General features: G+C 46.3%; 1 long non-coding RNA gene across 1 annotated transcript; it reads right to left on the minus strand.

The window, feature by feature from the left end:
• Positions 1-12,785: 12,785 nt before the first annotated feature.
• LOC110343704 lies at positions 12,786-19,595 on the minus strand. The gene is made up of 3 exons (XR_002386008.2): positions 19,311-19,595; positions 14,812-14,883; positions 12,786-12,888 (listed from the first exon to the last, which is right to left on the minus strand). It is a non-coding gene; the product is annotated as an uncharacterized LOC110343704 (long non-coding RNA).
• Positions 19,596-20,583: the final 988 nt, after the last annotated feature.

Here is a 20,583-nt window from a genome sequence, read left to right on the forward strand (position 1 = left end):
TCCTCCTCTGCCACCACTGTAAGCAAACAACAACCGAGAGGCCCCCAGGGACCCGGGAGGACTGTCAGTCAGCCGGCTGCTGTCGGGCTAGCAACTTGAGCAAGAGATAAAAGCCTATTATGCAAAGGCTGAAGTGTGGTCTTCACTGACTGCAGTGGCTGTAATAGAACATAGGAGGGGAGGGGACTGGGAGGGGCAAAAGGATGGAGAGGGGAGGAGGGGAGAAGTCACTTCTCCCAAAGTCATCTGCAAGGGCCAGTAGTCTCACTTTGCCAAGCATCTGTCTCCTTTTCTTTTTGACACAGGGTCTCTCTAGCCTCTGCTGGCCTGGAACGTGTGTAGACCAGGCTGACCTCAAACACATAGACATTCTCTTGCTTGTGCCTCACTAGTGCTGGGATTAAAGACCTACAACACCACAGCCAGCTCGTGTGTGTGTGTGTGTGTGTGTGTGTGTGTGTGTGTGTGTGTGTATCTTTTTACAGTGTTGGAGCTGGATTCAGGGCCTTTCGTGCTCTAACACAAGCTGTACCCTGCAGTCAGCCACCTGTATTACTTTTCTTTTATTCAGCAAAAGTCGGGAGCTCACATTATTTGTAATCATTCCAAGCATCACTTATGGAACAAAATAAATGCCAAATTTGAAATCATTTGTGTGTGTGTGTGTGTGTGTGTGTGTGTCTGTCTGTCTGTCTGTCTGTCTGTGGGGTGTGTGAAGTATGTGTCTGGTGTGTGTGTTCTGTGGGATAAGTGAGATGTGTGCCTAGTGTGTGTGCCATCGCGCATGTGCTTGTGCTGATGTGTGTGTGTGTGTGTGTGTGTGTGTGTGTGTGTGTGTGTGGTATTGGGGATAGATCCCTAGACTCATGGGTCTTAGAGTACCACTAAACTGACCAAACACTCCAAAATTTGACTTCCGGTTAGCTGAGTCAACAATGACCAGCATTTCCTTCGCCTCAGGGTTAGAGTCACACACAGCATGTGACCTGGCCACAGGCAATTGAATGTCAGCTGTTAGCTAGAGCTCCAGCAAGGAAACTGTCTTTCTCTGTTTCTCTCCCTGACATCTGTATTTATTTACTTAAATTGTGTGTGTGTGTGTGTGTGTGTGTGTGTGTGTGTGTGTGTGTGTGCAAAGAACAACTTTTGAGAAATTAGGTCTTGCCTGACACCATGTGGTCCCAGGATGGGACTTAGACTCTCTGGGTTGGTAACAGGGATCCTCATCTGCTGAGACATCTCACTGGCTCCTTTTCTCTCAAATTTCCTTTTCTCACCCTCCCTCACTTCCTCTACCTCCTTCCATCCCCTCTTTCTTTCTTTCTTTCTTTGGATTAGGGTCTCAAGGTTGGTCTAAACTAGTCAAGTAGTTGATTTCCTCATCTCCTTGTCTCCACCTCCCTAGAGCTAGGAATACAGGCTTTCTCTGTCACACCTGGCTCTAGGGTGTGGTACCTGAGAGGCTAGTAATTGAGCAACATTCCCAGCCCTACTTTCTCTTTCTTTTCATGAACTTTAGGCAATCCTCTTGTCTCAGCTTTCCATGAGCCTGCACTGAGATTAAACACATGTACCCTTAGGCTTAGGTCACCAACTGAAACAATGTGTTTTTAAATTTTAAAGTAAATTTTAATTTGTGTGTGTGTTTGTGTGTGTGCGCGTTTGTGTGTGTCACTTGGGGGACTTGTGAGTTACTGAGTCGGTGGAGTGCTTGCCTAACAAACAGGAAGCCCTGGGTTCAAGCACTCAGTAAATTGGGTGTGGTGATGCACATGTATAAACCCATTATTGGGAGGTGGATGCAGGAGGATCAGATGTACATGGAGACTGAGGGCAGCCTGGTGTACTCAAAACCTTATCTCAGAGGAAACCAAACCAAAACAACAGAGCACTAGCGCTTGAGATGGACACAAGCCCACCTCTGGAACCATCACTGTGCTAAAAAGGAGTGTATAACATATTGGACAGGGCTAACGCTAAATCTTGACCCTTAGAATCCAAAAGTGAGGATATTTTCTGAGGGTGTGGCTCTCACAGAAGACCCAGGTTCAATTCCAGGCACCCATAATGTCTCTAACTCCCGTTCCAGGGGATCTGGTGACTTCTGACCTCTATTGTACCAGGCTCGGACATTCATGAAGGCAAAACACCCATAAAATAAGTAAGTAGATCTAAGGAAGGAAGGAAAGAAGGAGGGGAGAAAAGAAGGATGTGGGGGAGGACCAGCATGATGGCTCAGTAGGTAAAGTCATTTGTCCCCCAGCCTAACAACCTAAGTTCTGTCCTTGGGACCTACAAGGTGGAAGGACAAAACTGATGCCTGGAGCTTTCCCCTACCTGCATATGTACATCAAGACACTCATACAGACGCCCCCTTGAGCTGGGTGCATGCACAAAATAAAGTTGTGAAGTCCAGAGAGAGAGAGGAGTGTGTGTGTGTGTGTGTGTGTGTGTGTGTGTGTGGTGTTTGTGTGGTGTGTGTGTGCGTGTGGGGTGTAGACTACAATGCCACCAGCTTGGATTCTGAGTGACCAGATGCTACCTGCCAGTCCCGGTATGCTTTGTGGTTGGCAGCAGAGTTGCTTGGGCCTCCTTTGGTTCCATCATTGACTCCTGGAGGAGACTGACACTTGCTCTCTGCATTTGGTCTCTAGGTCCTGGTTCATGGAGCCAACTTGCTTCTGAGTCACCCAGGAGGATCTTTGTAAAATGCAGATCCTGGCTTCAGGAAGGTCTATGTGCATTTCCAGGCCCCCCTCTGTGCAGCAGGAGGTCAGAGGGCTTCCGGACATTGTCTCAGCCTCCAGGGAAACCACGATTGAGTAAGAAGACAGACGCAGTTCTTCTTTTTTCTTTTTTTCCCAAGACAGGTCTCACTGTGTAGCCCCGTTGGCCTGGAATCAGCTGTATGGGCCAGGAGAGTTTCCAACCCACAGAGATCTACCTGCTTGTACCGCCACACAGCCAGCCACCTCCTCATCCATCCTTCTTCCTTTTTAATTTTATTTATTTATTTTTGGTTTTTCCAGACTAGGTTTCTCTGTGTAGCCTTGTCTGTCAAGGCTGGCCTCAAACTGATAGAGATCCACCCCCCCCCTCTGCTTCCCAAGTGCTAGGATTAAAGGTGTGAGCCACCACTGCCAGCCCCGACTACTTTTTTTTTTTAACAATTCATTTAACTTTATTTTATGTGCATTGGTGTGAATGTATCAGATCCCTTGGAACTAGAATTTCAGACAGTTGTGAGCTGCCATGTGGGTGCTGGGAATTGAACCCCGGTCCTCTGGAAGAGCAGCCAATGCTCTTAACCGCTGAGCCATCTCTCCAGCCCCCCGACTACTTTTTTAAAAAGAGGATTTATTTATTTGTATGTCTATTTTGTCTGCATGTATGTATATGTGCACTACCTGCTTGCCTGATGCCTATGGCGGTCTGAAGAGGGTGTCAGATCTCCTGGAGCTGGAGTTATAGACAGCAATGAGCCGCCATGTGGATGCTGGAAAATAAACTCAGGACCTTTGCAAGAACAGCAAGTGCCCTTTACCTCTGAGTCATCTGCCCTGCCCACTTTCTAGTTTCTGTTAGCAGTTGATGTCTTTGAAAATCTTGCTATGGTCCTCTCCTCTTGTCTTTGTCCTCTGAATGCTGGCTACAAGCGTGCATCTCTACACTCTGCTAAGGTTTCTTTTCAAAAGAAATTTAAGCCAAAGGTGAGTTAATTTGAAGAAAAAAATATGTATGTATATTTGAGACAGGGTTTCTCTGCATATACCTGGCTATCCTGGTACCTGCTCTGTAGACCAGGCTGGCCTCTAACTCAGAGATCCATCTGCCTCTGCCTTCCGAATGCTGGAATTAAAGTCATGTGTTCACAACATCCAGCTGGAAAATACTAAGTAAATATTAACAAGGTTATTTGGGATCACGTCAAAAGTTCTAAAGGCAAGGTAGGGAGTGTTGGCACATGCCTTTAATCCAGTGCTTGGGAGGCAGAGGCAGGTGGATCTGCGTGAGTTTCTGGCTCGTCTGGTGTATATAGTAAACTCCTGGCCAGCCTGGGCTACATAATGAAATTCTGTCTCAAAAAGGAACCAGAGTCCTAATGGTAGGCTGTCAGGCTGTAGCTCACTCAAGAGCCATAGCTACAGCTGTAGCTGTAGTAATTAGATTGTTTCCTTCAGAGAAAGAGACCCTGGGTTCTGTTCCCAGTGCTAAAAGGGAAAGGGGAGGGAAAAGGAGGAGGAGAGAGGGAAGGGAATAGGGAGAGAGGGAGCAGGGAGAAAGAAAGAGAGAGATCATATGCATGAGCCAAACTGATCCTATGTGTAATCTGAATTTGACTAAGTCAAATACAACTCATTGCCAATGCATGTATATTCCTGGACATTGAACCCAAGGACTCAGCTGAACTATAACTCCAACAACCGAACCAGTTTTTGGTTTTGTTTTTTAATTGAAAAATTCTGAGACAGGTTTTCATATTACCCCAGACACAGGCCTTTTGAACTGAGCCTCTGCCTCCACCTCCGGAGCAGTTTACTACCTACCTACCTACACCTGGGGGGTGGTATAGCAGGACACCTGATCTCTGATCTTAGGAAGAACACACGCACACGCACACACACACACACAGGCATGTCATACTGCTGGGCATGGTGCCACATGACTACTGTAATCCCTTGCATTTAGGAAGCTGATGCAGCAGGGCTGCTATGTATTTGAGGTCAGCCTAGGCTAGATAACATGAACCTATTTTAAAACAAAACAACAGAGTCCAGGCATGTGATGCAGGCCTGTAATCCCAGTCCTGGGGAGGTAGAAGCAGGAGGATCTAGAGTTCAAGGTCATCCTGGGCTGCACAGCAAGTAAGATTCCAGACTGAGATACACACGAGACCATGTCTCAAAAATCCCAAAACAAGCCAGGAGTGGTGGTGCACACCTTTTTTTTTTGTTTGTTTTTTTTTTTTTTTGGTTTTTCGAGGCAGGGTTTCTCTGTATTGTTTTGGAGGCTTTCCTGGAAGGTGGTGCACACCTTTAATCCAGCACTTGGGAGGCAGAGGCAGGCAGATGTTTGTGAGTTTGAGGCCAGCCTGCAGAGTGACAGAGTGAGCCAAGACTGTTAGACAGAGAAACCCTGTCTCAAACACACAAAACAAAACATAACAACAAAAATCAACCAAACAAACAAACAAACAAAAACCAACAGCAATACTCAAAACAAGAACAACAATTTGTACAGGTGGAATAACCCAGTATGTGGCCTTTAGTGTGTAGATGGTGTTGGAGGTCATGCCCAGGGCCTCCTACATGCTACATGCTCTAGGACAGAGCATACCCAGTCCTATGTGAGTAACCTCTGAGGGTCATCCTCCCACACATACTTGCAGAGACATTCATCCAGATTGTTACACACTCCAGTGCTCCTCTCTGTTGCTGGGTAATATTCCATTGTACAGATGGACATTTTGTATACTTATTTCCTCATTCATTTGAATGAAAAAAATTAATACAAGGAAAGGACATGACTACTCATAGGTATGGTGGAGGAAGAAGCTTATTATAGATAAAAGGGAGCGCATAGCCACAGACACACATCTGGGAGAGCCCAGAGTGATCATAACAGACTGAACTGGACCATGAAAGGATGGGAGGGGAAGGGGAGGGAGAGGAGGAACCAGGTGCAGCAGCCAGGAGGCCAAAGGTACAAAAAGTGATGGGTAACCAAAATGTTTGGATTATATAGGGAAGAGCCTCTGTGGGAAGAGAGGCCCAGCCCCTGGGTGGCACGGTTCAGGGCAGAGGATAGGGGTGGGTATGCTTGTCACACCCTGTAACAAACAGGGAGGGACAGAGGGAGAGGCACCTCAGTCACTTGTCTCAGGCTGGAAACGATTTTATAAATGTTTTGCTTGCATGTATGTCTGTGCAGCATGTACATGCCTGATGCTGGCGGAGGTCAAAGGGGGTGTCAGATCTCCTGGAACTCAAGTCATAGATGGTTGTGAGCCAGCATTTGAGTGCTAGGAAAGAAACCAGGGTTCTCTGCAAAAACAAGTGCTCTTAGCTGCTGGGCCATCTCTCCAGCCCCTCCCAGCTCACATATTAGGGGCAAATTTCAACGGAAAGAAGAAGAAATGCACATAGGGCCTTCCTTACACAAAGTGAGCTCTCTATCACCAGCCTTTTTTGGGGGTGGAGGGTGGGGCTTGAACATATAGCCAAACTGGCCTTGAATTTGAGACAGTTCTTCCGCCTCAGCCTTCTAATTAGCTTGGATTATTTTTTCTTCTTCTTCTTCTTCTTTTTTTTTTTTTTTTTTTTGGTTTTTCGAGACAGGGTTTCTCTGTGGCTTTGGAGGCTGTCCTGGAACTCGCTCTGTAGACCAGGCTGGCCTCGAACTCACAGAGATCCACCTGCCTCTGCCTCCCGAGTGCTGGGATTAAAGGCGTGTGCCACCAACGCCCGGTCCCCTTATCTTGGATTATAAGCATGCCCTATGTACTAGCAGTTCCTTTCCTGACCTTACATGGAATTTTCAGATGTGCCATGGCATCAGGTATATGATTGAAACCGCCTGTTCTGCAAGGGACTATGTAGGTCCCAGTGATTGGGTGTGGTCTTGATTTCATCGTCAGGGTGTCCCACTGTGTCTAAGTTCCTATGCAGTTTGCCTCTCTATCTCCCTTATGCTGGTTTGATCACTCAGAACACTCTCCTTTAACATGCTTTACCTCAGAGCCACCACACACATACTCCACACATCATCATCATCATTCATAGCTCAGCTCCCAAAAATAAAGACACTTGCTGCCAAGCTGCAGGGCCTAAGTTCAAACCTGGGACCCATTAGGTTTCAGAGGAAACCAAAGACTACAATTTGCAGTCTGACCTCTACAAGTGAGATGCACCTATACTCTGTAAATAAATAAATAAGCGCAGGAAGAAAAACAACCCCTTTCCTTATTACTTTTACTCACACTCAGTTCCCTACTTTAAACCCTATTGTTTGCTTCAAACTTCCTCTCTTCAAGATAAGGCCTGTTTTTTCCCCTGGGCTCCAGGAGCCACGCCTACAAGAAGCTGATCAGGCAGCTTAGTATTGTTCCTCTGCCCTGATAAGGCTCCATCTCTAAGAAGCCCAACTTTTACCTGTCTCTAGGGCGCTCTGAGTCTGCCTGGGTACAATCTCAGGGACCCATCATCATTTCTGTTAGGAGTTAGTTAGTTATCCATGCACTGTGCAACTTTGTAGCCAGTGAGCCACTATCTCCCAAGTTATGGCTGAAACCTGACTCATCATCAGAATCATTCCAGAAGGTTTGTGAGCCCACTTATCCTGGGGCCCTCCTCCAGAGTTTTTTGACTCCAGAACCATGGACTAACCTGTTTCCAAGCGGTACTGTTTGCAGGTCTGTGGACCACATTGGGAATTATAGGCTTCAGCCAGCATTTATAGACTGTCAAAGAGATGAGCTTAAGGGTGTGTGTGTGTGTGTGTGTGTGTGTGTGTGAGAGAGAGAGAGACAGAGACAGACACACACACACACACACACACACAGAGACAGAGAGAGACAGAGACAGAGAGAGACAGAGAGAGAGAGAGAGTTATGCCATGTGCAAGCCTGTGGAAGAAGCTGGGAGTTGATGTCAGGTGTCTCCTTCAGTCACTCTCCACTTTATTTTTTGAGGCAGGGTCTCTCACTGTACCTGGATCTCACTGATCAGGCTAGATTGGCTGGCCAATGAGCCCCAACATCTATTTGTTCCTATGGCCCCAGTACTGTGGTTACAGTGTGCGCTACAACTCTTGAGTTTTTACAGACCGTTGGGATTGGAACTCAAGTCCTCATGCTTGTGTGGCAATCTCTGTAGTGACTGAGCCATCCTCTAGTCCCTGTTAATTGAGTCAGTGTCTCCTTTCTACCTTTGATTGACCTGAAACTCACTATGCAGAACAGGTTGACTTTTGAACTTGGAGCCATCCTCCTGCTTCTGTCTTAGAGTGGTTAGAAATTTAGGAGTGGGTCACCCTATTGTTACTAAAGTATTGGGTTTTGGTGTGTTAGTTTTTGTTTTCCAAGAAAGGGTTTCTCTGTGTAGCTGTGGCTATCCTGAAACTCACTATATAGACCAGACTGACTTCAAAATCAGAGATCCATCTGCCTCTGCCTCCCATGTACAGGGATCAAAGGCTTGTACTATCACACCTGGCCCCTTTTTTTATGTGCATGGGTATTTTGCTTGTTTGTTTGTATGTATGTATGTATGTATGTATGTATGTATGTATGTATGTACGTATGTGTACCTGTATGTGCAGTGCCCATGGAGGCCAAAAGAGGGTGTCAGATTACCCAGGAAGTGCAGTTACAAATGGTTATGAGCCACCAGGGTGCTGGGAACTGAACCCAGGTCTTCTGCAAGAGTAGGCAGTGCTCTTAACCTCTGAGCCTTCTTTTCAGTCCCCTGAAGTATTTAAAGAAAGTTACTAATGCTATGACACACAAAAACTTACTACTTTTCAGATTTCAAGGGCTCAAATCTCTACTTTTCTCACTCAGGAACTCCGATTGTCACAGGTGTTTCTGTTTCTTGAACAATCCTTCTCTTTTTCCCCTCTCTCTCTCCAGTGTGTGTGTGTGTGTGTGTGTGTGTGTGAGAGAGAGAGAGAGAGAGAGAGAGAGAGAGAGAGAGAGAGAGAGAGAGAGAGAGAGAGAGAGAGAGAGAGAGAGAGAGAGAAGACTGATGGTTTCAACTGTGGTCCAGGCTATCAGGCTAACCTCAAACTGTGTACCTTTCTTCAAACTCCTGGAATCCTTTCTTCAAACTCCTGGAATCCTTCGGTCCAGTCTCCCAAATGCTGGGATTATAGCTGTAAGCCAGAGCTTTCTGGTGCCACCCTTTCTTGTTTTACACCGTCCTTGGCCACTTTCATCTGCTCCTTCCCACCTCGTGTCTCCCCTCCTGATCCCACTGCAGTGTTTTGAATTTGATCTTTGAAAACCCCAAGTCACCAGGCACACACCTTTAACCCCAGCACTTGGGAGGCAGAGGCAGGAGGATCTCTGTGAGTTCCAGACCAGCCTGGTCTACAAGAGCTAGTTCCAGGACAGTCTCCAAAGTCACAGAGAAACCCAGTTTTGAAACAACAACAACAAAATAATAATAATAAAAGAAAACTCCAAGTCAAATCATGACAGTCCCCTAAAAACACATGTAGTGGCTTTGCTTAGGGTAAATTGGAAACAGCTATTACAGGGGCCCTCTGTGGCCCCTGCCTCCTCCTCCTGGGCTCTGCTCCTCACACTGCAGGCTCTTCTGCATTGTCCCTCACCCCACCCTAAACTCCATGTCCACTCTAAAGGTGTTCATGGGGCTACCCTGGAGATGGGAAGTCAGGTGACAACAGATCAGAATCTGTTGGAAAGGATTCCCACAAAAGGGACCTCTTCCTCCAGGAAGGGAAAGTGCAGATGGATGGGGGAGTGGAAGGAAATGTTTTACCTTAAACCTTTCTTTTCTTTTAACTCTTGACCCACCAGAGGCAAATAAGTACACAAAGAGGATCTTGTCTATTTTAGGAAGCCAGGAGTCCCTTACTCACAGCCTCCTCTAAAGGCAGTAATTATCTCACTTTTGTTGCCTGCTGACTTCTCCTTGGCTGCCCTCCCCCTCTTGAAGGCACCATCACAAACTCCCTAAGAACAAGAGTGCCCTACCCTTGTTTTACCCCGACTTTACTCAGAGAGCCCTGGGTCTAGCCCAGGTTCTAAGTGCTAAAAGCTGGAAATTTTTCTGTTGAATGAATGGGGACTAGGTGCAAGGGAATATTTGATAGCCCCCTAGGAGGATACAAATATATATATTTGAGCCCTAGGCCTGCTTGGTCTCCTGTAGTCCAGATTGGCCTCAACTCACAGCAATTCTCCTGCCTTCTTTCTTTTGTGTATATGCATATGTTTGAGAAACACCTGGGTGACAAGAACCTGGAAAAAAAAAAGGCCTAAGGAGACCCATCCTTTCCTAAGTAGATAGATGAGCCACCATCTCCTGTGTGATACGGCTCCTGCAGGAATCATATTATGCATGTAGAGGTCCGAGGACAACTTTCCAGAGTGGATGTTCTTCTACCTTGTGGATTCTGAGGATGTGACTACCTAGGTCTTTAGGCTTGGCAGCAAGTGTCTCTACCCACCAATTCATCTCACAGACTTTTTCATTCTTTTTACTTCTTTTTTGTTTTTTGTTTTTCAAGACAGGGTTTCTCTGTGTAGACTTAGTGGTATTGAAACTAGTGCTTGTAAACCAGGCTGGCCTTGAACTCACAGAGATCCACCTGCCTCTACCTCCCGAGTGTTGGGATTAAAGGTGTGTGCCACCAACGCCCGGCTCATTCTTTTTTTAATAATTGAAAAACATATAATGTATACCAGCCATGGGAGAGCACTGCCAGGGACATCTGGTAGACCTATGTGTGTACCTGAAGGTCCTGGTCCCTGGGTTATGTGCATCTTGGTTCTGGTCTTTTGTTGAACTCTTTGGGATCTGCTGGGTGGTTTTCCAAACAACCTATACTTTCCCCAGCATCTCACAATGCTGTGTGTCCTCTGTTGGTTCTGGGCATTTGCTAACAAGAGATGGCAGCTCAGTGACTCGCTTAGGAAAAGGCACATTTCCTCAGGATTTCCCCCTCCCCCCACAGTCAGCCTCAAACCTGCTAGGTTCAAGGTGACCTTGAACTCCTAATTTTCCTGCCTCTACCTCCTGAGTGCTAGGGTGTTAGGTGTGAACCACTACATCTTGTATGTGTAGGAATTGATGGAACTTAGGGCTTCATGCAAATTAGTCTCTATTAAGTGAGTCACAGCCTCGAACTATTTATTGTTTTCCTTTTTAAGACAGTTACGTAGTCCTGGCTGGCCTGGCATGGCAGGCACTCATAGAGATCCACCTGCCTCTGCCTCCAAAGTGCAGGGAATGAAGGTATGCATTACCATGCCCTGCCTCCCACTCACTTATAGGTTAATCGGCCTTGAATTCTAGACAGTCTTCCCACCTAGACACCCTGACGAGATCTGGGATTACAACTATTGTCACCACACCCTTTGTGGGTTTTTTTGTTTTGCTTTGCTTTGTTTTTTTGTTTTTGTTTTTTTTGAGACAGGGTTTCTCTGTATTGTTTTGGAGGCTGTCCTGGAACTCGCTCTGTATACCAGGCTGGCCTCGAACTCACAGAGATCTGCCTGCCCGCCTCCTGAGTGCTGGCATTAAAGGTGTGCGCCACCAACGCCCCATCCCTTTGTGGTTTTAAGACCAGGTGTCCCTGTCCTTGAACTAAGCTTCCTGAATGTTCCTTACAGACCCCTTTAAAAGGCCACTATCCTGGTGCAGCTCTGTGAGACAGATCTGTCTTGTTCTTCCCTCTATAACAGTGGTTTTTAACTGGGGGCAGTGACCCCCTTGGTTTTAAATGACCCTTTCACAAGGGTCGCATAAGACCATCAGGAAATACAGATGCTTACATTAAGATTCATAGCAGGGGCTGGAGAGATGGCTCAAAGGTTAAGAGCACTAACTGCTCTTCTAGAGGTCTTGAGTTCAATTCCCAGCAACCGTAAGTTGGCTTACAACCATCTGTAACGAGATTTGGTGCCCTTTTCGGGCATGCAGGAATTCATGGAGGCAGAATGTTGTACACATAATAAATCTTAAAAAAAAAAAGATTCATAGCAGTACCAAAAATTCTAGTTACGAAAATAGTTTTATGGTTGGAGGTCACCACAACACAAGGAACTGTAACAAAGGGTCATAGCATTGGGAAGGTTGAGAGCCTCCATATCATTGAAGTTCAGGACTTCCCCTCACCCTGGACTAGCAGTGGAACTCGGAACCTTATGTAAGCTATACTGAAAATATCCATCAGGGACCCGCACCCCAGCCTCTTGCCAAACATCCCAGCATCTGAAAGCTAAGTGGCACCGGACCTTTTCTCAGCCTGCTCAGGAGGGGTTATCATTTCCTATTGAGCACAGCCTCTCTTCCTGGGCTGGGATTTGCATAACCACCCTAGCCCCTGCCTTCCAGAGCCCTGGCTCCTCCCTTCCTGGGAGCCTCTCTTTCTCATCACACAAACAGGCTTGCTTCTCAGTTCCATTTTTTGGTTTTTGTTTTTCTTTTGACTTCTGGGGATTTCCCTTACTTTCTTGTGAAAGAATATTTATTGTCTTTTACCTAGAATTTCCACTTGTCTGCGTGGGGGCAGACTGCTTGGGGTCGTCTCCTCTGGATGGTGCTGGAAATGGCTGGCTGCTTTGGCTTTCAGGACTAGGCTTCTTTGGAGGCTTTTTGCTCTATCTGGCATCTCTGGAGGGTGTCGGGGTCTCCTTCACAGGTGACTCCAGCCTCTCCTGTTCCCTCACACCTGTATCGCCTCAGGTTCGGGTCCCTTAATGAAGCAGCTGATTCATCTCAAATTGGAAATCAGACAAGTCAACCTGGTTCCTGTTTAGTCAGATATTTTTGGGTCCAGTTCTCTTATAAATCACTGGCCAGTCGGTGCATTGGCTGCCCCCGGGGGTGACACCCATGCCTGACCCAATCATCAGTAGTCTGAGTTGAAGTAGGCAGCCACGTGATTCCGGAGACAGTGACTTCTGCCCTTCCTGTGGAAGGGGGTGTGGGTGGGTCCGGCCCCGGGACTGATGGGCGCAGACACACGAAAAAGTTCCACAAAGTACTTGATTGACAACAGCCAGAGGGGTTTAGGTTTTTTTTTTTTTAAATCCCCCCCCCCCCCCCCAGCTGAAGTCTTAACTTGTTTTCTCCGCTCACCGCTGGCATTGACATTGTCTGCCTGTCTGAACACATCCACTCCTCCTGTGTTCCTGCTCTGTAATTAGTAAATAATGGGAAAAGGATTTAACCTCTGAAATGATCTCACTGTCGTCATTTTAAAAACTCAAACTTTCAGCACCCTTTTTGTCACTTTTTAAAAGGAACTGTGTGATTCTAGGGCTGGAGTTAGAAAACATTTAAAAAGGAGGAGCCTCTGCAGGAGAAAAGTCAGGAAGACTCCAGACTCCAAGTGTGAACGCCTGTGAGAACCTCCGCACTGCTGAGAGGCACCAAGGGCAGAACAGAGTGAGCAGAGTGACACTTGTGGCACCAAAATTCATGTGTGGGAAGCGGACAGTGCACCTACAATCTTAGCACTATGGTAGGTGGAGGCAGGAAGATCAAAAGTTCAAGGCTAGTCTCAGCTATACAGCAAGTTCAAGGTCAGTTCTGGGACACATGAGGGTCTATCCTCGCCAAACAAAGGAAGGAAATTATACATGTATGTTCATTTGTAAATCCATATGGTCTGTGATTCACAGTGACTCCATTTATAATATTTGGGCTTTACAATGGTGTGAAAGTGTACACATTCAGCTCTTTTGTTGGACAATGATAATTTTGATTTTTATGTATTTATTTTTATGTGTATGAATGTTTTTGTTTGTTTGTTTTTGGTTTTACAAGACAGGGTTTCTCTGTATTGTTTTGGAGGCTGTCGGTCGAGGCTGTCGGTCCAGCCCGGCCTCGAACTCACAGAGATCTGCCTGCCTCTGCCTCCCGAGTGCTGGGGTTAAAGGCGTGTACCACCACCACTCTGCGTGTATGAATATTTTGCCTGCATGTATATCATAGCAGTTATAATGAAAATGACCCCCATAGACTCATACATTTTGAATACTTGGCCCTCAGTTGTTGTAAGTCTTTGGAAAGGATTAGCGGATGTGGCCTTGGTGGAGGAGGTGTGTCACTTGTGTACTGCTTTGAGGTTCTAAGACACTCTTGGTATTCCCAGCACTTCCCTCTCTGGATCATGACTGCAGATCAAGATGAGAGCTCTCAGCTGTTCCTCGATCTACCATCAAGGACTGTAACCCTCTGAAACTATAGGCCAAATTGAACATTTTGTTTTATCAGTTTTGTTGGCCATGGTCCTTTTTCACAGCAATAGGAAAGCAACTTGTAGCAGGCTTCCTTGGACAGCCAGTCCACAGATCTTGACTGAGACTTATTCATTGTGAATGCTCCTCCTTACTGTAGGCTTGTTTCTAGCTAGCTCCTTTTAGCTTAAATTAACCCATTTCTGTTCTTCTATGTGCTGCCCTGAGGCTCATTTGCCTCATCTACGTACTGTCCATCCTGCTCTGCTGCCTCTCCTGCTTCTGTCTGGCTAATCTCACCCCCAGCTGGCTGGCTCCCCTTCTTCCTGTGCTCTCCAGCCCTGCCTATCCCTTGTCTGCCTACCTATTGGCTACTCAGCTTTTTAGTAGATCAATCAGGTACCTTAGAAGGCAAGGTAAATCAATAATACATCTTTACGTAGTTAAACAATTGTTCTGCAAAACAAACAAATGCATCTTTACTTAGTTAAACAAATAATCTATTCCACAACAGTGACTAAGACAGAAGTCTGCACACTACATGTGTTTGCCTGATGCTTGCAGAAGCCAGAAGAGGCTGGAGGACATTGGGATCCCCTGAGACTGGAGTTACGGTGAGAAGCCATGTGGATGATGGGAATCAAACCCTGGTCCTTTCCAAGAGCAGCAAGTATTCTTAACCACTGAGCCATTTTTCCATCCTCCACAACTCTACTTAATGAATATTGGGGTGTGTGTGTGTGTGTGTGAGACAAGGTCTCACTAGCAGACTTTACTGGTCTGGAACTAGATATATGTAACCCAGGCTAGGCTCAAACCTGAGCTCCTGTCAATTGAGTGCTAGGACTATAGAAGTGTGCATAAGAACTAATACTCACCACAAATTCCATCTGGGATAGAGTTTGACCTTGTCAAACACAGACAGAAGAGATGGCTTAACAGTAAAATGCCTGTGGTGTGTTGAAAAGAGTAGTTTAGATGTCACACATAGAAGTACCTGAGCAAATCAAAAGTAACTCTGCAAAGCAATTTTTTGGGGGGTGGGTTTTGAGACAGCATTTCTCTGTGGCTTTAAAGGCTGTCCTGGAACTCACTCTGTAGATCAGGCTGGCCTCAAACTCACAGATATCAGCCTGCCTCTGCCTCCTGAGTGCTGGGGTTAAAGGCGTGCACCACCACTGCCCAGCTGCAAAGCAATTTTTGTAAAAAAGGTGTACCAGCATCCAAACCAGGATAGCAGGCTCATTAGGCAGCAAGTTCACTTCATTTTTATCATAAGGCAGGTGGGACTCTCACAGTCTGGTCCAGTGACTAATTTATAACCAACACAAAGGAAATAAAGGAGAAGGGTCATTTGGCAGCAACCTTGGGTCTTCAAGTTCTGGGAAAGAGGGCTTTGAGTAAACAGTCTCCTAGATGAGGAAGATTAAAGAATTTGCACAAAAATTTTACAAGGTGGAAGAGATTCATAGAATCTTGGCCCTCGGTGGAAAAACAAACAAACAAACAATTTCTCACACACATTAACATGAAGACCTGAGTTCAGATCTCCAGCACCCACATGAAAAGCTGGGAGGGGGTTAGCATTCAGCTTCTGGAACCCAGCACTGGGGGCAAGGGAGGGACACAGACAGGCGGATTCTGGGAGCTCACTGACTGGCCAGCCTAGCTACATCTATGCCTTTGAGGTTCAGCAAGAGGCATGGGTTGTGATCTCTGGCTTCCATGTGCATGCACATTTACACATGTACACATATTAACACACACACACACACACACACACACACAATGCTTTTAATCCCAGAATTAAAATGTAGAAGAACAGTTTAAGGCTAGCCTCAGCTACTTATCAAAATGGAGGCCCTAGCCAGCCTATCTCAAAACTACCAACAATCAACCACAACAAGGAAAATGACCCTCAGGAGAAAGGAACAAGGAACTTCCGTGTGATGGAAAGGGGGAGCACTCTGGATAGCTGAAAAGACAGAAGCAAGTCGGGATGCAGCCGCCAGGGACTCACAGCATCATAACAGCTGCTCTGAAAGTCAGGCCAGCTTCCCCAGTCACCTGCGGAGAGGCCTGTCCCAGTTCCCTTCCTGTTGCTGTGCTGAAACACTTAGAATAAAGTTTTTAAACTATGGGCCAGGCTTGGTGGCTCATGGCTTTAATCTCAGCACTCAGGAGGCATTCACACTCATGGCTCCCACAAGTGACTTTGCACCCAAGACACTGCCTCAAAAATTTTTTTCTTTTCATATGCATAACCAAAGTCCAATCTAATCCAGACAATTTCTTCACTGAGTCTCTTTCCAAGTGATTCTAGAATGTGTCAAGTTGGCAAAGCTAACCTGCACAGGAACAACTTTTACATTATTTTTTTAAAAAGATTTATTTATTTATTACATATACAGTGTTCTGTCTACACACCAGAAGAGGGCACCAGATTGAACTGTAGATGGTTGTGAGCCACCATGTGGTTGCTGGGAACTGAACTCAGGACCTCTGGAAGAGCAGTCAGTGCTCTTAACCTCTGAGCCATCTCTCCAGCCCCCCCAACTTTTACATTATTAAACGAGAAAGCAAGACAGAGAGTGAATGCACGCACACGCGCGCGCGCGCACACACACACACACACACACACACACACACACACACACACACACACACACGCACACAGAGGCAGGTTGTATAGACATGGAGTATATCTGAAAAGACAGGAAGATGTCCCTGTGGTATCCCTGGAGACAGAAGGATGCAGAAATCCCATTCTGTCCTTTTTTGTTGTTGTTGTTCTGTTGGAGACAGGGTTTCTCTGTGTAACAGCCCTAGCTGGCCTGGCACTCACTCTGTAGACCAGGCTGGCCTCGAACTGACAGGGATCCACCTGCCTCTGCCTCCTGAGTGCTGGGATTAAAGGCGTGAGCCACCAACGCCTGGCTCTACCTACCTTTTAAATGCTTGGTTTAAAAGCAAGTTCTACTAATGTGAGGAAGGCTATAGCTATTAAAATTGGAACTAGGAGTATGAGAATATTAATTAAGTGTACTATTAGGGAGAGGATTTGAACCTCTGAGAACAAGGTCTTAAGTCTTATGCAATTTCCTAGGTTTAGAAGCAATTCCAGGATAACATACCTTTGTAAAATTTGCTTCTGATTTCCATCACAGTGTTGACCTCAAGGGTCCCCAGCTCCTGGTGCTATTGGAAAGTGATGTAGTAGCATTAGGAGGTAGGGGCTAGGGGAAGGAGGCCAGGTCACTGAGGACACGCCTATGAAGGGGAAACTGAGACCTCAGCCCGCCTCCTGCTTTCCAGTAGCCATGAGGTGGGGCATCTGCTCCGTTTTGTGCTTCTGTCTTGACCTGCTTGACCACAGAACCAAAGCAGGGCAGCCAAGAGACCAAGGACTAAGCCTCAGAAACTGTGAGCCAAAAGAAACAGTTTCTTTTCATTCTATATGGAGAGATACCTTGTTAAGCTAGACCCAGGTGTATGAGGGGTGGGGAGGTGCCTTGGTCCTGCCTCAAGGAGATGGTGGGACAGACTTAGTAGACTTCTCTCGCCTTACCTTCCCTGAGGAGCAGATGGGAGGTAGGGTAGGGGGAAGTAGGGGGAGCAGGAGGAGAAGAGGGAGGGGGAACTGGATTGGAATGTAAGAAATAAATTAATAAAAAAACACTTTAAAAAAAAAGAAACAGTTTCTTCTTTTAATCTTTCCTTCACTGTGTAGCACAGGCTAGACTTGACCTCATCATGGTGCCCAAGATGGCCTTAAACTCTGGGGTCATCTGGCTCAGCCTTCAGAGTGCTAAGGTCAAAGGCCTGTGTTTCTGAGACAAGATCTCACCATGTAGCTCTAATTGGCCAGTCTCACTATGTAAACCAGGCTGGTCTGGAATTTAAAAGATCTGCCCATGACTTTTTTTTTTTTTTGAGACTCTGTAGCTTTGGAGCCTGTCCTGGAACTCACTCTGTAGACCAGGCAGCCTTGAACTCACAAAAATCCGACTACCGCTGCCTCTGGAGTGCTGGGATTAAAGATGTGTGCCACCACCACCCCGCCTATGTCTACTTCTTCAGTGGTAGGATTAAAGGCACGCGTTACCACGTCAGGTTCTCCACCTTATTTTTTGAGACAGTCTCTCACTGAACCAGAAGCTCACTGATTGAGCTAGACTGGCCTTTCCTCAGAGCTCCTCCTGCCCTCTCTGTGTCCTGAGTGCTAGAATCAAAGGCTTGGGTCAACATAGCCTGGCTAACACTTGCTTTTCATCTGAGACATCCTACAGTGGGTGCTGTTTTAGTTTCTCTTCTTGTTGCTGTGATAAAATACTTCCACAAAAGTGATTTAAAGATGATTTATTTTGGCTCAGAGTTCATAGGGAGTGGGGGTGAGCCCCAAGTCAGTCAGTCATAGCTACCTAGTGAGACACTGTCTCAAAAAACAAAACAATACACACACACACACACACCAAAAAAAAAAAAGAAAAAGAAAAAAACACAAAACAACCACCTAATCATCACAAGTACTTTCATAGAGCCGGGTGGTGGTGGTGGTGGTGGTGGTGGTGGTGGTGGTGGTGGTGGTGGTGGTGGTGGTGGTGGTGGTGGTGGTGGTGGTACACATCTTTAATCCTAGTACTTGGGAGGCAGAAGCAGGCAAATCCCTGAGTTAGATGATAGCCTGGTCTAAAAAAGAGTTTCAGGGCAGCTCTTAGAGCTGTTACAGAGAAACCCTGTCTTGAAAAACCAAAAAGCCAAACCAACCAAATAAACAAAAGCCCATTTCATAGAAAGTGATTTTCCCTCTCTGCAAATACATTTAATATAATTCAGGAAAGCTGAGTGAATTGGTTCATTTCTGTAATCTCAGCACTTGATAAACAGGCAAGAGAATTGCCTTGAGTTTTGAGGCCAGATTGGGTTATATAGTAGTAAGTTCCAGTTCAGTTTGGCTACAGAGAGAAAACCTGTCTCATTTAAAAACAAAACAAAGCCGGCATTGGTGGTGCACGCCTTTAGTTCCAGCACTCGGGAAGCAGAGGCAGGCGGATCTCTTGTGAGTTCAAGGCTAGCCTAGTCTACAGAGCAAGTTCCAGGACAGCCTCCAAAACAATACAGAGAAACCCTGTCTCGAAAAACCAAAAAACAAAAACAAAAAAACAAAAACAAAACAAAACCAAAAAACAGGCATGATGGCATATACCTGTAATCCCAGCACTTGGAAGATTGATGTAGGATAATTAGGAATTCAAGGTAATTTTCAGCGATGTAGAAAATTCTAGGACAGCCTGGACTACTGTCTTAAAACAAACAACAACAAAAAAGCTGAACCAACAACAAGAAAACAAAGTTTTAGGAGAGAAAAACAACTAACCAGAAGTAAGTTGTGGGCTTTCCAATCCATCCAGCCAGGGAGAGACACTTGCAGGTCACAGGCAGGGCAAGTCGGCTGCAGACAGCTCCGGGGCCAGGAGCAATTGGCTGCCAGGCCATCCATGGCACAGAGGAAAAAAAAAAAAAAAAGAATCACAGGTCACCAGAGCTGATTTCAAAGACGTGAGCAGCCAGCCTGGGTGGAGGCGCTCAGACTGCTCTTTACAACGGGTGCGGAAGCGCTAAGTCGCCTCAGAGGTGTTTCCCCCACTTTAAACCAAACTCATGGGAGTCTCCACAGGCCTAGATTTCATCTGTCTGTCCCTGTCTCTCTCCTTCTAAATCCGGATCCCTGCATGGGTGTGAAGCAGTTCAGACAACAGCTTGGGGTGAGGTGGGCTGGTGCCAGCTCACTTTCAGATCTGGTCTTAACAAGCAGGGTTTTAGGCATGCGCAGTGCTGAGACCCAAGTCATTTTATTTTCATTTGCAGGAAAACTTCAGATTGTAATTACTGCCATGAGGCAAGATGGGAGGAAAACGGGGGAAACTGTTACTCCCTCTTGTTGGTAACCCCTGCTAGCCCCAAGCCCGGAACTGGCACGTGTAATTGTAGCTAACTTGGTCAGCGCACACTTGGTTTGATGCGGTTCTTAGGTTTGCATTGAACCATTTCGTCAGCTGTTGCTGCTACTGTGTTCTCAGGTGAGGCATAGAAAGTTCAAGAAATCAGCCATTATCGCACAGCTCTGAAAGTAGCAGAACAGGCTTAGCCTGTTGAAATGATTAAGTGCTAAAAACCCATTATTTGTTTATTCATTTATTTAATTAATGGCACTGAGAACTGAATTTAGGACTCCATGCTGCAGCCTCACCTAACTTCACCCCTAACCCCCACTTTTTTTTGTAATTGAGAAAGAATTTTACTGAGTTGCAGGGGCTGGTTTTGAATTTGTGATCTTCCTGCCTCAGCCATCTAGCACTGCTTCCCGCCCGCGCACCCCCACCCCCCAGGTTTTCTCTGTGTAACAGTCTTGGCTGTCCTAGAACTCGATCAGCCTGCCTGTGCAGGAAATTAAGGGCATGTGTCACCACCTCCCGGCTAGCACTGCATTTTTGTTGTTTGTTTTTTTTCTCTTCCCTTCAGTGCTGGTGATCAAGTCCATCCATGGCTTTGTGGTGAGGCAAATGCCCTCACCACTGGGCAATACTCCCAGCCCCACAGCCTCTACTCTGAGTCCCTAGGAACACAGTGAAAGAGGATGAATTCAGGAC

Source organism: Mesocricetus auratus, unplaced genomic scaffold (genome assembly GCF_017639785.1).
Source record: "Mesocricetus auratus isolate SY011 unplaced genomic scaffold, BCM_Maur_2.0 Super-Scaffold_100028, whole genome shotgun sequence".
In the NCBI taxonomy this organism is placed as follows: Eukaryota; Metazoa; Chordata; class Mammalia; order Rodentia; family Cricetidae; genus Mesocricetus; species Mesocricetus auratus.